The following is a 14,434-nucleotide window of genomic DNA, read 5'->3' on the forward strand; positions in this document are numbered from 1 at the left end:
GGCCCCGCCCCCTCCCCTTCTCGAGATCTATCCCCCCACCAGCCCGCCCTGTGCGGCCGGGGGCGGGGGCCGGCTTCGAATCAGGTAAATGGCCGAGAAAGTGGAAGACAAAGGGGGCTGGTCGGAGTTTGAGGGTCACGCTACCACTTTGGCCTGGGGGCTGCCGAAGCCCCCCCACCTGTGTCAAGGGAGCTCAGAACCCCCATACCTGTGCTCAGGGGGGCCTAGACCTCCCCCACCTGTGTCCAGAGGGCCCCAGAACCCCCATCGCAGCGTCTAGTGGAGCTCAGACCCACACACCTGTGTTTAGGGGTGCACAGATCTGCACCTGTGTGCAGGGGACCGTTCTTATCTGTTTCCTGAGGCTCCCACCGCCTCTGTGTTAAGGAAAGCTTGGGTCTCTCCAAGTTGTCCAGGAGAGCTGAGGCTTTCCGCCTGTCCTGCTCCCTACCTGGCCCTTTTGTGAACCCCTCTCAGCAGAAATCCTTCTGGACCCCAGCCCTACTGTCTCTCCCTGCCCTTTTTATTTCTCCCTGTCTTCCAGCCTCTCCCAGTACACTGTTGACTCTCAGTTTAGAAATAATCTCAGCATTCACCGTCACCCTCATCCCTCCCACACCAAGGCGGCTGGCCAGGTCCCCTGGGGTCCTGCCTTCCCAGCCGGCCGGCCACCCGACTGGCACCAATTAATTTCCCCCTCCGCCTGTCCACCCACATCTGGTTGCCAGCTGCTCGCCCTGGTCCTGCCCGCCCCCAGGGGCTCCCAGGGAATTGCTAACAATTCTCCTCCCTGCGCCCCCTCCCCCCGAAATCCAGGCCACCCCACCCGGGTCTGCTAATCAGAAAAAGCTGACAGTTGGGACCTGGAGGAGAGATCTGAAATCAGATGGAGGGGTGGAGCGTGAAACTTTCTGACCGAAATGCTTGGGGGGGGGGGCAGAGGGGAAGGGAAGGGGATCAAGTGGGGGGCGGCAGAAGCTGAACTTGTACCTAAAAGCCCGAGATCAAAGCCTTCCGGCTTCCAGATGGGGACTGCAGGGGCAGTAAGGCAGAGCCCCCCTTCCTCGGAAACCCCCCGAGACTGCAGTGACAGCTGTGCCTCCCCGAGCCCGCACCGGGCTGGTTTCCTTTTCCTGCGCTTGCTTTCCCGAAGGGCTGGCCTGCAGCCTGGAGAGACTGCATGGCCCCTTTGAAGGGGCTCCCCGGAGGGTCTTCCTGCACGAGCGGGAGGTGACCGGCTGGAGAACAATGGGGCTTCTGTGCTGCAGGACGCCTGTAGCTTCCTGTTAACCCTTCCCTTCGAGCGCAGCTGCCAGGCCGAGGCGGGCCTTGTTGCAGGGAGGATGGGGCGGTGTAGATTAGCTGTAGTGATAACTGAGGCTTTTGTGAACGTGATTAGGACATTGTGAGATGGGTATGGACCTTTCCCTTCTCGGTGGAGTCACAGGGACCAGGCAGGGCTAGCCTGGGAGAGGCCACTGCACTGAACTCTCAGAAGTCCCAGGCTGCACCCCAGACAGGTTACAACAGGGTCTCTGGGTGATGAACTGGGTTAGGGTGGGGGACCCAGGCGTCCCAGGTGAATCCTGGGGACAGCCATATTTGCAAACCACTGTTCTAGTTCCCTGAGCTGGTTCCCTGGGCTTAGGGAATTCTCCCCAAGCACAAAGCAGTCCAGGAGACATGGAAATGGTTTGCTCCTCCTCAGAGCCTTGGGAAGTCATGTTGGGGGAATTAGCTGTTGTGTTAATTGAGGCTTCACCCACAGTCTCTGCTGTTTACACAGCCAGCCTGAGAAGTGCCCTCAGAAGATTCCATGAGCCTCAGAAGGCCCCTGGAGACTCAGCATCTGCCCTGGTGCCTTCCAGTTAGTTACAGACAAGATACCCCCACCCCCATAGTCAGAAGAGACATTTATTTATTTAGTGGGGGTGAGGGGTTGGCCAGCCTGTGCAGGGATGGAACCCTGGAGAAGAGACATTTATTGATGCTGACTTCAAACTGTGCTGTGCTCGGCTCCTTCCATGTGTTCACTTAACCCTCCCTGCAAGCCTGGTTCTGGATAAAAGTAGGCACCTTTGTTAGCCCCGTTTTACAGATGCAGAAACTGAGGCCCAGAGTGGTTAAGCAATGCATCCACGGTCACCATCTAGTAGAGCAAAGTCCATTGTTTTTCTTCCTCTTGTGGAATTGGGGGGAGGGGAGAGGGACCTTTGTCCTGGGCAGTGGACTTTTGCATAAACTGGCCTCCTTATCTCTGGTTTCTAGATAAGGAAAGAGAACTGGGGGGGAGGGGAGGATGAGAGAAATGGCCAGGTCTCCTGCCTGGACTGGGCCGTCTCTTCTCTTCCTCTCCTCCTATCTGCAGCTGATCACCCGCAGGTTTCCTCTTAGATTAATTTGCTTTCTTTATCTTTTCTCCTCCTTCCTCAAGGTGCAAACTTCCCCAGGGGCCAATTTATGCCCACTCGGCCCAGGGCTTTGATGAGGACGGAGTTTTCTGTTTGTTTGTGTGTTTTATGATGATTATTTACTGAGCAACACAAAAATGCTAGACTAGAAGGGCTGCTGTTGCCTGCTCCACACCCACCCTGTGCTGTGCTGGTGTCTGGGAGCTGCCAGCTCTAGCTGAGCACACGGGAAATGGAATGTCCCACTGCTTTGCACGCCCTCTGTTCTAAAGCGCCTGCAGAACCTGTTGGGAAGCTGCCCACTCAGGGGGGTGTCAGAGGCCACAGGGGCCCAGGCCTCAGCCCAGCAGCTGGGGCTGGGGCTGGGGCTGCTCTGGGACATGAGCCCCAGGCCTGCCCACTGCCAAGCAGCCAGCACCTGAGGCCCCCTCCCCTCTCTCCCGCCCATGCTTCTGGAATGAAACTTGACTGGGCTCCTCACCACTGGGAAGGCTGAAGCCGGCTGCAGTTACTTACTGCTGGGCCCCTGCTGGCTGCAGTGCTCAGATTCAGTGTCGGGTGGGGTGGGGCACTTGGGATCCTTTCACCCCCTCAGGCTGCATCCTGGAGAGTCAGCTGAAATCTGTAGTACCATGTTCCAGGTATAACCCCAGGTACCCTCCAAATCAATCCCCACCTGATAAACAGACACTGGAATTTAATTTTTTTCTTTTCTTTTCCTTTTTTTTAAAGATGACTGGTAAGGGGATCTGAACCTGTGGCCTTGGTGTTATTAGCACCACACTCTCTCAAGTGAGCCACGGGCCGGCCCTAGACACTGGGATTTTCAAAGTGGTGTCATGGTGTTTAAGGATGAGGAATTCCCCTCTGAGAGGAATGGGTGTGAAGCCAGGTCTGGGAGAGAAACTGAGGCTGCCAAAGGGGACCACCCTGGGACCCGCCAAGGCTTATCGTCACCTTGGGAGTCTTAACCTCTCTCTGCTTTGTGTCTCCGGTGGCTGCTCTTGCTGCTGCTGCTGCGATGAGGCCACTGTGGGAGGTGGCGAGGGGGGTTCAACATACACTCGGTGGGCACTTCTGTGTCTTCCAGTGCAGCCTGGGCTTTCCCTTCTGTCCCCTGCCTCCTTCCTTTCTCCCTCTCCCTCTTTCTCATGACTCTGGATATCCCTGGGGATGGGGGAGGAATACACACCACACCATCTCCCGGCAGTTCCACTCTGACTAAGCCAGTCCTGTCCCTGAAGGCTGGGGAGGCAGGAGTCAGGATCCACCCCTATGGCCTTATATCCCAAGCTTGGATCTGAATTTCTGGTCAGACTGGGTGGGCAGGCTCGATCTTCCCCAGTACCCTGAGCTGACGTGTCCAGGCCTAGCAGGTTCCTCACCGCTGCACACAGGCCACACAGGGAAATTCTCAGCCCCACCCTCAGGCTGCCTCAGATGGGCTGAGGTTCCCCCTGAGGGTCCTCGATAACTCCAGTGTGCCTATACCCCACTCTAGGTGACTACCCATCTTGCAGCCGGCCTGTAAATTCTGGAAAGCTGGGGACAGATGCTCAGCTCGAATGAATGCTCTGGTTGTCCTCCCTGCTGGCCACTCCTTAGGTTGGCCGGGCCTCTGGTGGCTTTCCAGCCACAACATACAGCACAGTCCTCTCCCACTTGGTCCTCCAGGCCAGCGTGAATTGTACTTCCCGAAACGTTCTCTCCACCTCCTATTGCACCCAAGCCCATCCTGCTCTGTCACCATGGCACTCCTGGTACCCAGAAACCAGGTGGTCTTAAGCCCCTTTATGCCCCTTCTAGGCTTGGGCACTGCCAAGTTCAGACACATTCCTTTGCTCCCACCCCTGTGTCTCCAGTGTGCACCAGGGCTGCACACTCAGTAGCTCACCTCTTGCCTCCAGAGACCCTCCAGACAGGCGGCGTGGTATCTGTGCTGAGCTCCTGAGGAAGCCCAGGCTCCAGGACACAGCAGCACTTGCCCAAGTTTAGCTAAGTGTCAGATTTTTAATTTTTAAATTTTTAAATTTTTATTTATTTTATTTTAATTTATCAACATACAACATAGTTGATTTTCATGTCCCTTTACCAATTCCTCTTCCCCCGTTCCCTCTTCCCCCTCCCCCCATCAACATCATATCTGTTCACTTGTCTTAACATAAGTGTCAGATTTGAATTTGGGTCTGTGGGACTTGGAGACTGAGGTCTTAAGAATGACAATAATGGGGGGCTGGCCCGTGGCTCACTTGGGAGAGTGCGGTGCTGACAACACCAAGTCAAGGGTTAATATCCCCTTACCGGTCATTTTTTTTTTTTTTTTGTCTTTTTCGTGACCGGCACTCAGCCAGTGAGTGCACCGGCCATTCCTATATAGGATCCGAACCCGCGGTGGGAGCGTTGCTGTGCTCCCAGCGCCGCACTCTCCCGAATGTGCCACGGGCTCGGCCCAATTTTTTAAAAGAACAAAACAAAACAAAAATAGAATGACAATAATAATAAATGCTATTATTATAAAACACAATATATCAAAATATCAGATTGTACCCCAAGAGTATGTACAATTACAATGTGTAAGTTAAAAAAAAAACAAAAACACTTGCTTACTGGTTTAAACTCTTTGCTCGTATGGTCATTGAGTCCTTTTGCATTGAGGAATCTGAGGCACAGAGAGGTTGGATAACTTGCCTACTACAGTCTCTACAGCTAAAAAGTAGCAGAGACAGGATTTGAATCCAGGCCTATACCAGGGTTTTTCAACTATCGACATATGGGGCCAGTTCATTCTGGGGTGGGGATGTCTTGTGCATCTTAGGGGGTTGAGCAGCAACCCACTAGGTGCTGGTAGCAACCCCATCCCCAGTTAGGACAACTGAACATGTCCCCAGAAGTTGCCAAATGGTGAGGTGGGGTGGCAGGCAGGTCACCACCTGCCTTTGCCTGTCCTGCCTCTCCACGCTTGTGCCAACCTGCAAAGTGACATGATGCATATCACTTTGAGCCTGGTTTGAGTCCTGGTGGTAGAGGTGGTTGGTAGGTTCTGGCATCTTGGGGAGGGGTTGGTGGGACCCCAGCAGGGCCACCAGTCTGGGCTGAGTCTCTTCCTGTTGCGCAGCCCCTCTGCCTGGAGAGAGAGTGGCTGGCTTCCCAGCCCCTGGTGGGTGGGATTGCTGGGTGGTAGCCCCAGGCTGTTGGAGACAGGCTGTCTTTTTCCTCCTTCCTGGTTCCCAGGGGTGGGCGGTGGCCCTGGTGGCCCCAGAGCCAGGGGGTGTGGGGAGCCCTGACCCTGCCTCTGGATTTACTGGGCGGGAGCCAGGGTGTGTGTGCCAAGAGACAGGGCCCCTGTGGGCGCGGAGGAGAAACCAGAGACTCAAGTAGGTCTCCCGCCTGTCTTCCGTCCTCAGGTCCCACCCAGCCTTGGCTCTGGGCCAGCGGCTGCCAGAATGGTGACTCAGAGCTGCTGAGGCGAGGAGAGAAACAGGGTGCAGGGTGGGGAGCCCTCCTTATCCTTGGCCTTCCCTGCGTCCCCATCACAGTCAGGACCCTTGAGGCCACATCTCAGACTGGTCACACTGGCCTCTCCCTCCTCCTCCTCCTCTTCCTGCTCCCCCTACCCAATGGGATTTTCCCCCTGGCACCATGCTTGTGCAGGAAGGTGGAAGTGAGTGTGGGGCGTGGAATGGCTCTGAGGCTGGGATATATTTAGGCCAGGACGAGAATGTGTGTGTGGTGCTGGGCAGGCTCTGGCGCCGGCCTGGCGGGTTGGAGGCAGGAGGCTGGGGGCCGGGGCCAGTGCAGGGAAGCTCCCGCCATCTCCCCTTTAAAGACAGCTCCCAGGTTTCCAGGGATGCTGTGGAAATGAAGTCGTCTCCGAGGCTAAAGCATGACCTACACAGGACCAGATACAGTCTTCGCAGCAAACCAAAAAGACCTGGCATCAGGATCATTTACAGCTGAAACCCTGAGTCCCAGAGAGGTTCTGCAGCTTTCCCAAGGACGCTCAGGAGAGAAGCGAAGGTGTCAGGGCTCGCTTGCTGGCCCGGCCGGCTGCAAAGCCAGCCTGCTGTGGTCACCATTCATGCCTGTGGAGGTCGTTCATGCAGCATCCCCGGGTGCACAGCCTAGCCTGTCTCCAGGCCCCATGGGACACACAGGAAGCAGAACACCAGGCCATCTGGACCAGGGTTGACAAACCACAGCCCGTGAGCCACATCCGCTTGTCTCTGCACAGCCCTTGGGCTAAGAATGGTTTTTACATTTTTAAATGGTTGAAAACAAAAGAATATTCCATGACAGGTAACAGTGGTATGAAATTATAATTTCAGGTTTTGTAAATTAAGTGTACACTGGTCATATCTATTCATGTCTATGTTGTCTGTGGCTGATTTTGCACCACAATGGAACAGTAAAGCAGTTGCGACAGAGACCGGCAGAGCCAAATGTATTTTCTTTTTCTTTTTTTTGTTTTGTTTTGGTGGCTCGTAGGTAGGGGGATCTGAACCCTTGACCTTGGTGTTATCAACACTGCACTCCAACCAGCTGAGCCAACCAGCCAGCCTGGAGAGGGGAATGTTTGAATGCTCTGGACATCTGAAGAAGAAGCAAGGTCTGTGTTTCTGCAAAAGGAGCCACCATCCTGGGGTAGAGGCAAAGACCTCTGACCAGGCCTCTGTCAGCCTGTTTCTCCTAGGTAGCCTGGGGCCCAGGAGTGCATAGGGGTCTTCAGGGACTCATACTTCTCCCCAGTGGTAGAGACCTGGCTCCTGATGGCAACTTTCCAAGAAGGGTGATATGCTAGCATATTTGGCTTCTGACCATAACCGTGAATGAGCAGTGTAGTGTCTGAAGCATCAGGGCAGTGTCTTGGAGCAGTTCAACCTGGGGATTTGGAAGATGGTGGATGTAGGGGGTGGGGAGAAGGGGAGAAAGGGGCCTTCCCCAGATGGCGGCAGGGACTGAGGTGGCCTGCCATTCTGCTCACAGCCACACTGCACTGGTGGGTAGACACAGGGTCCTCCTGGGCTTCTGTGTGATTCTTCTGATCCTTTCCACAGGAGCTTGTCCAGGGGCTCATCCTGTCCTGTCTACTTTGTGCCCCTTTCTCCTGGGTCCTCCCATCCCCAGCATTTGTTGTGTGGGCTGCGAGAAGCAAGTGGCCAGACAGGGAGTGAGCCCAGCAGGATGGTCACCCTTTTTTTGGTGGGGGGGGGAAGGTCACTCTTTTTTAGCAGCTGGCCGGTATGGGGATCTGAACCCTTGACCTTGGCGTTACTAACGCCATACTCTAACCAACTGACTGTATCACCCTTGTCTAGGCGTACCCTTGCTGCGACTAGGCGCCACCATCTGGGCTGGTCACAATCTCTGGGCAGTTGTCCTGGGGTAAGCCCAGCACCCCGTTCCTTAAAATCAGGCTTTGAGGACAGGACAGGGTGGGACCTTTCCAGAAAGCTACTTGGGTCCCCAGAGTCCAGGAAGGAGTCTTCACACCCTCCCTCTGTTTTGCTGGGCTCACCTGACTTTACCCCCTGCTGCCATGCATTTAAAACTCTAACCTTGACCATCCAGCTTCTCTATAAATAAAAACTTCAGTACTGCTGGGGAAAGGCTCATCTAAATATTGATGAATTGATTGATAGATTCATTCCACATACATTTTCTAAGTTCCTGGCATAAAACACTGAAGACTGGGTACAGAGCGGGCCTGCAGATGGGATGTATTTGCTACATTGTTGAGGATAAAAGCAAGTTACCATGCCCCAAAGAATTGAAACAGGGATTCAAGCAAATCCTTTTACACCCACATTCACAGCAGCACTATTCACATAGGCCAAAGGCAGAAACAGCCCACATGTCCATCAGTGGATGAGCGAATACAGAAATTGTGGTACAGTCACACAATGGAATATTACTCAGCCATGAAAAGGAATGAAGGAACCTCAAAAACATGCCCAGTGAAAGAAGCCAGACACAAAAGGCCACACAGTGTGTGGCTCCATTTGTATAAAATGTTCTGAACAGGCAAATCTATAGACACAGAAAGCAGATTAGTAGCTGCCAAGGGCTGGTAGGAGAGGAGATGGGGGTGTCTGCTGATGGGTTTGGGGTCTCCTTTTGGGATGATGATGGAAATATTCTGGAACTAGATAGAGGTGATGATTGCACCACATTGTGAATACACTGAATGTCACTGAATTGTACACTTTAAAATGTCTATTTCCTGTTTCGTGAATTTTTTTTTTCTTAAAGATGACTGGAAAGGGGGTCTTAACCCTTGGCTTGGTGTTGTCAGCACCACGCTCACCAGTGAGCTAACCAGCCATCCCTATATGGGATCCGAACCCGCAGCCTTGGTGTTATCAGCACCACACTCTCCCAAGTGAGCCATGGGCCGGCCCATGAATTTTTTCTTTCTATTTATCTTAATTGACAAGTAAAAATTGTATATATTAATGGTACACAGCATGATGTTTTGAAATATGTATACATTGTGGAATGGCTAAATCAAGATATTTAACACTGATTTTTAACTGGTGACAACACTTATCATCTATTGTCTTAGCGATTTTCAGGGAGGCTATATATTCTTATTAACTGTGGTCACCATAGATCTCTTTAAATTATGCCACCTGTCGGGCCGAGCCCGTGGCGCACTTGGTAGAGTGCTGCGCTGGGAGCGCGGCAACGCTCCCGCTGCGGGTTCGGATCCTATATAAGAATGACTGGTGCACTCACTAGCTGAGTGCCGGTCACGAAAAAACAACAACAACAAAAAAATAAATAAATAAAAAAAATAAAAAAATTAAATTATGCCACCTGTCTAACTGAAATTTTGTCCTTTGACCAACATCTCCTCAGTCCCTTCACCCCCAGCCTGTGGTACTCTCCATTTCTATGAGTCTGACATTTCTTTCCTTTTGTTTTTTTGCAGCTGGCCAGTATGGGGATCTGAACCCTCGACCATGGTGTTACAACACCGCATTCTAACCCACTGAGTCAACCAGCCAGCCTCGTTTGACTTTTTTAGATTCCATGTATAAGTGAGGTCATGTGGTATTGTTATGTGAATTTGTATGTGAATCTCATGTTATGTGAGCTTTACCTCCATTGAAAAGCAAAACAGAGCAAGTCACCAAGCTGTAAGTGTTTCCTCCTCCTGCTTTGGCTTTAGGGATGCCCAGGTGTGCATGTGGGGGGGCAGCACAGTGCAGGGAGGAGGAAAGCAGGCTGCCAGGTGTAAATCCCCTGCTCCTACCAGGGCATGGAGTTTCCTGCCTTGGAGACACATCTGTGCAAGTTGGGACAGGTGCCTGCCCTGGGAGCCACTCAGAAACAGTGATTTGTCAGGGTGGTGGTTAGAGCAGTCAGGATATAGACCAGATGGGCTGGCCAGTGAGCGCAGGTGATAACGTCAAGGTGTAGAGTTCGACCCCTGTACTGGCCAGCTGCCACACACACACACACACACACACACACACACACGGGCAGGAGGTAAGAGAGGGCTGGGCATCATGACCACTTTGCTCACTGGGCGATGACAGGGTGGTTGGGGGAAGAGACCGACTGCTAGTCACACAAAACGGGTCATCCTATCCACTTAAAAACCTCCTCTACTGAGTCACCCTTTGGGGAAGACTCACATGGGACATAATTATCTTCATTTTTTTTTTTTTCTCATTTATTTATTTTTTTGGCAGCAGGCCAGCACGGGGATCCGAACCCTTGACTGTGGCGTTCTATAATACTGCACTCTAACCAACTGAGCTAACCGGCCAGACTCTTGCCCATTTAGCGGGATCTATCCACATATGATTTCCCAGACCTCCTTGTCACCAATTTTCCAGTCATGTTCCTCCCAAGTCCCTGACCATCCAGCCAGCGGGGAGGATACCTCTGGCTATTTTTCCTTCCAGGTGCAATGAACAGCCAGGTGCACTACTCAAAGTTCTGCCCTCGGGGAGGATTTCCCTCCACCATTGTCCTTCACGGATGTCCCAAAAAAAGGCCTAGTGCTGCAGCTGTCCACTTCCAGGTGGTGCCTAGAGATCTCCAGAACCTTCTGCAAATCATGCCCGAGTCTTTTCTTCCTCTAGCAGTTGATTGTAGGGAACTCTCTGTGAGGCCATAGGTGCAGGCTGGCAGAGAGAAGTTGGTATAGCAGGACTCTGGGTTTTTACTTTGTATATTACTGCTCTGGTAGTGGATTGAATTATGTCCTCCCAAACCTCTCTTGAAGCTTGAATTGTGTCCCCCAAGTTTTATGTATTAGAGACTTAGCCCCCCACTGTGACTGTTAAGAGGGTGGGGGATCCTATTATGGTAGTTGAAAGATGGAGCCTTGATGAGGTGATTGGATTGTAGGACCATGCAGTAGTGAATGGGTTAAAAATGGTGGTCAGGGGACCGAGCCCGTGGCGCACTCGGGAGAGTGCAGCGCTGGGAGCCCAGCGACGATCCCGCTGCGGGTTCGGATCCTATATGGGAATGGCCGGTGCACTCACTGGTTGAGTGCCGGTCGCGAAAAAGGCAAAAAAAAAAAAAAAAAAAAATGGTGGTCAGGGACATGGTTCTGAGGGCTTTAAGAGAAGAGAGAGGAGACTATCTCTCTCTCTCTCTGCTCTCTCTGCTTCTACCATCTTGCAATGTGAGACCCCTGAGTCACTGTTACCACCACCAAATGGACTTTGGACTTCCCAGCCTCAGAAGCTGTAAGCAATAAATTTCGTTTTCTTTATAAATCACCCAGTTTCAGGTATTTTGTTATAAGCAACACAAAACGGACTAATTCATGTTCCATGTGGCCTTTTGCTTCTAACAGTATAGGCGTATATTATTCTTATAATAATTTTTTTTTTTTTTTTTTGATGGCTGGCTGGTACAGGGATCCAAACTCTTGACCTTGGTTTTATCAGCACCACACTCTAATCAAATGAGCTAACCAGCCAGTCCATTTATTATTATTATTTTTTTGGCAACTGGCCAGTACAGGGATCTGAACCCTTGACCTTGGTATTAGCAATACTGTGCTCTAACTAAGTGAGCTAACTGGCCAGCCCCAGCTCATTAATTTTTTAAAAAACCAGAATATCCTTCCAGACTCCCCAATATGATATTAGAAGAGGCAAATGTTGGCCAGAGTAGGGCAAGAGCTGGTGCTGGGGCCATCTAAAGTCTGGCTTGCTTAATCCAGCTTGTTGCTTGTTTCTGTAGAGCCTGTGAGTTAAGAGTTGTTTTTTTCATTTTCATTTTCTTTTCTTTTTTTTTCTTTTTCGTGACCGGCACTCAGCCAGTGAGTGCACCGGCCATTCCTATATAGGATCCGAACCCGCGGCCACTGGGAGCGTCGCCGCGCTCCCAGCGCAGCACCCTCCCAAGTGCGCCATAGGCTCGGCCTGTTTTTTTCATTTTCAATTCCATTTATTTATTTACTTATTTAGGTTGCTGGCCAGTATTGTGATCTGAATTTTTTCATTTTTAAATAGTTGGGAAAAAAAAAAAAAAAAAAAGGCAAGCCTGTGGCTCACTTGGGAGAGTGTGGTGCTGATAACAGCAAAGTCACGGGTTTGGATCCCTATATAGGGGTGGCTGGTTAGCTCACTTGGGAGAGCGTGGTGCTAACAACACCAAGTCAAGGGTTCAGATCCCTTTACCGGTCATCTTTAAAAAAAAAAAAAAAAATCAAAAGGAACAGTTCATGACATGGGACAAGTTTATGCAATTGAAATTTCAGTGTACACAAATAAAGTTTTATTGGCTCATGGCTGTGCTCATTCATTTACCTGTTATTGGTGGTTGCTTTTACACTGCGCAGCAGAGTTGGGTCATGGCGACAGAGACTGTCTGGCCCTTGAAACTGAAAATATTTCCCATTGGAGGTAAATGTAAGCTTGCAGACCCCTGTTCTAAAGTGCCTGAGACCTTAACCTCAACCTGCCACTGACTGGGCCTTCCCAGTCAGGGGTCTCATATTGCAAGATGGTGGAAGCAGAGATAACAGAGAGAGAGAGACAGACTCTCTTTTCTCTTCTTTTAAAGCCCTCAGAACCATGCCCATGACTGCCAATTTTAATCTAATCACCCCTTCAAGGCTCCTTTCAATTGCCATAGTAGGATTTCCCACCCTCTTAACAGTCACAATGGGGGCGAAGTTTCTTTTCTTTTTTTTTTTTTAAAAGATGACCAGTAAGGGGATCTTAACCCTTGACTTGGTGTTATCAGCACCACACTCTCCTGAGTGAGCCACGGGCCGGCCCCAGGGCGAAGTTTATAATACATAAAACTTGGGCACACAATTCAAGCTTCAATGAGTTTTGGGGGGGACATAATTCAATCCACTACAAGGGCCATTATCTCACTGGCACAGCAAAGAGGCGGGTGGGATCTGGAGCCCAGAGTGGCATGAGGATACACTGAGGTCTGATAATTAACACTGGATGGTCTCCAGGGAGGAGGGAACATTTGGGCCTTCAGGGTGGAGTGGGATTGAGCATTGGGGTGGGTAGGCTGGTGGCAGGAACAGCAGGAGCAAAGGCCAGGAGGCTGGAATTCACGGCCCCACCCCCAGCTGGCAGATGGGGCAGAACTATTCCTTGAGTCACCTCCCATTTAACCCCAGTCCCCAGGTCCCAAGGACCGTCTGTGTCTCCCGGCCCACCCACTGTCACTGTCCATACTGGGTTCCATCACATGTCACTGTGTTGGACCTGGAGACATACCCTGGCTCCCTCAGTGGTCTCCCTGCCCTCTCATCTCGTCTTCTCAGTACAACCAGTGGGCGTTCCTTTTTCTTCTTATTTTTTGTTTGTTTGTTTGGTGGCTGTCTGGTACAGGATCCAAACCTGTGGACTTTTTTTTTTTTTTTTTTTTTTTGGTGGCTGGCTGGTATGGGGAACCAAACCCTTGACCTTGGTGTTACAAGGCTGTGCTCTACCCAGCTGAGCTAAACAGCCAGCCCAAACCTGTGACCTTGGTGTTATAACATCGTGTTCTAACCAACTGGGCTTACTGGCCCCTTTTTTTCCATTGTGAGGTTTGTTTTTCTTTGGGGGGGGGTTTATTATTTTTAGTCTTTATATTATTTTTAATTGACACATCATAATTGTACATATTTATGAGGTAGAGTGTGTTATTTCGATACATGGGTACAACGTGTAATGATCTTTTCTTTTTGCATCTGGCAGTTATGGGGATCTGAACCCCTGACCTTGGTGCTATAACACGGTGATCTAACCAGCCAGCCCCACAATGTGTAATGACCAAATGAGCATAATCAGTAAATCCATCACCTCCAACATTTATCATTTCCTTGTGTTGGGAAACACTCAAAATCCTCTCCTCTACCTATTTGAAAATATACCATAAACTGTTGTTAACTGTAGTCACCCTACATTACTAGAGAACACTAGATCTTAATCCTCCTATTTAGTTGTAATTTTGTATGCTTTTTTTTTTTGTGGCTGGCTGGTTTAGGGACCCACCTCTGGACCTTGGTGTTATCAGCACCACACTCTAACTGACTGAGCTAACCAGCCAGCCCTTTTCTTTTTTTTTTTTAATTGAGGCAAAATTCATGTCACCTAAAGTTAACCATTTTTACGTGATCATTTCAGAAACATTTAGTACATTCGCATCGTTATGCAATGACCTACACCATCATCTCCAGAACTTTCTCATCTTCCCAAACTGCAGCTCTGTCCCCATTGAACGCTCACTTCCCATGCCCCTCACCCCAGCCCTTGACAACCACCAGTCTGCTTTCTGTCTCTACGTGTTTACCTATTCCAGACGTTTCATATCAATGGAATCATCCACTAGGTGGCCCTTTGTGTCTGGCTTCTTTCACTGAGCGTCATGTTTTCCAGATTCATCCATGTTGTAGCGTGGATCAGAGCTTCGCTCCTTTTATGTCTGGATAGTATTCCATTGTATGGATCTACCGCATTTTGTTTATCCACTCATTTGTTAATAGACATTTGGATTGTTTCCACCTTAGCCAATGAGCTTTCAAGTTTGCGCATGTGTGT

General features: G+C 50.6%; 1 long non-coding RNA gene across 1 annotated transcript; it reads left to right on the forward strand.

The window, feature by feature from the left end:
• Positions 1-9,634, forward strand: LOC134387043 (uncharacterized). Its single transcript, XR_010024571.1, has 3 exons — positions 1-84; positions 6,897-7,017; positions 9,343-9,634. It is a non-coding gene; the product is annotated as an uncharacterized LOC134387043 (long non-coding RNA).
• The last annotated feature ends 4,800 nt before the right edge of the window (positions 9,635-14,434 follow it).

This window comes from Cynocephalus volans, chromosome 10, assembly GCF_027409185.1.
Source record: "Cynocephalus volans isolate mCynVol1 chromosome 10, mCynVol1.pri, whole genome shotgun sequence".
Classification (NCBI taxonomy): domain Eukaryota; kingdom Metazoa; phylum Chordata; class Mammalia; order Dermoptera; family Cynocephalidae; genus Cynocephalus; species Cynocephalus volans.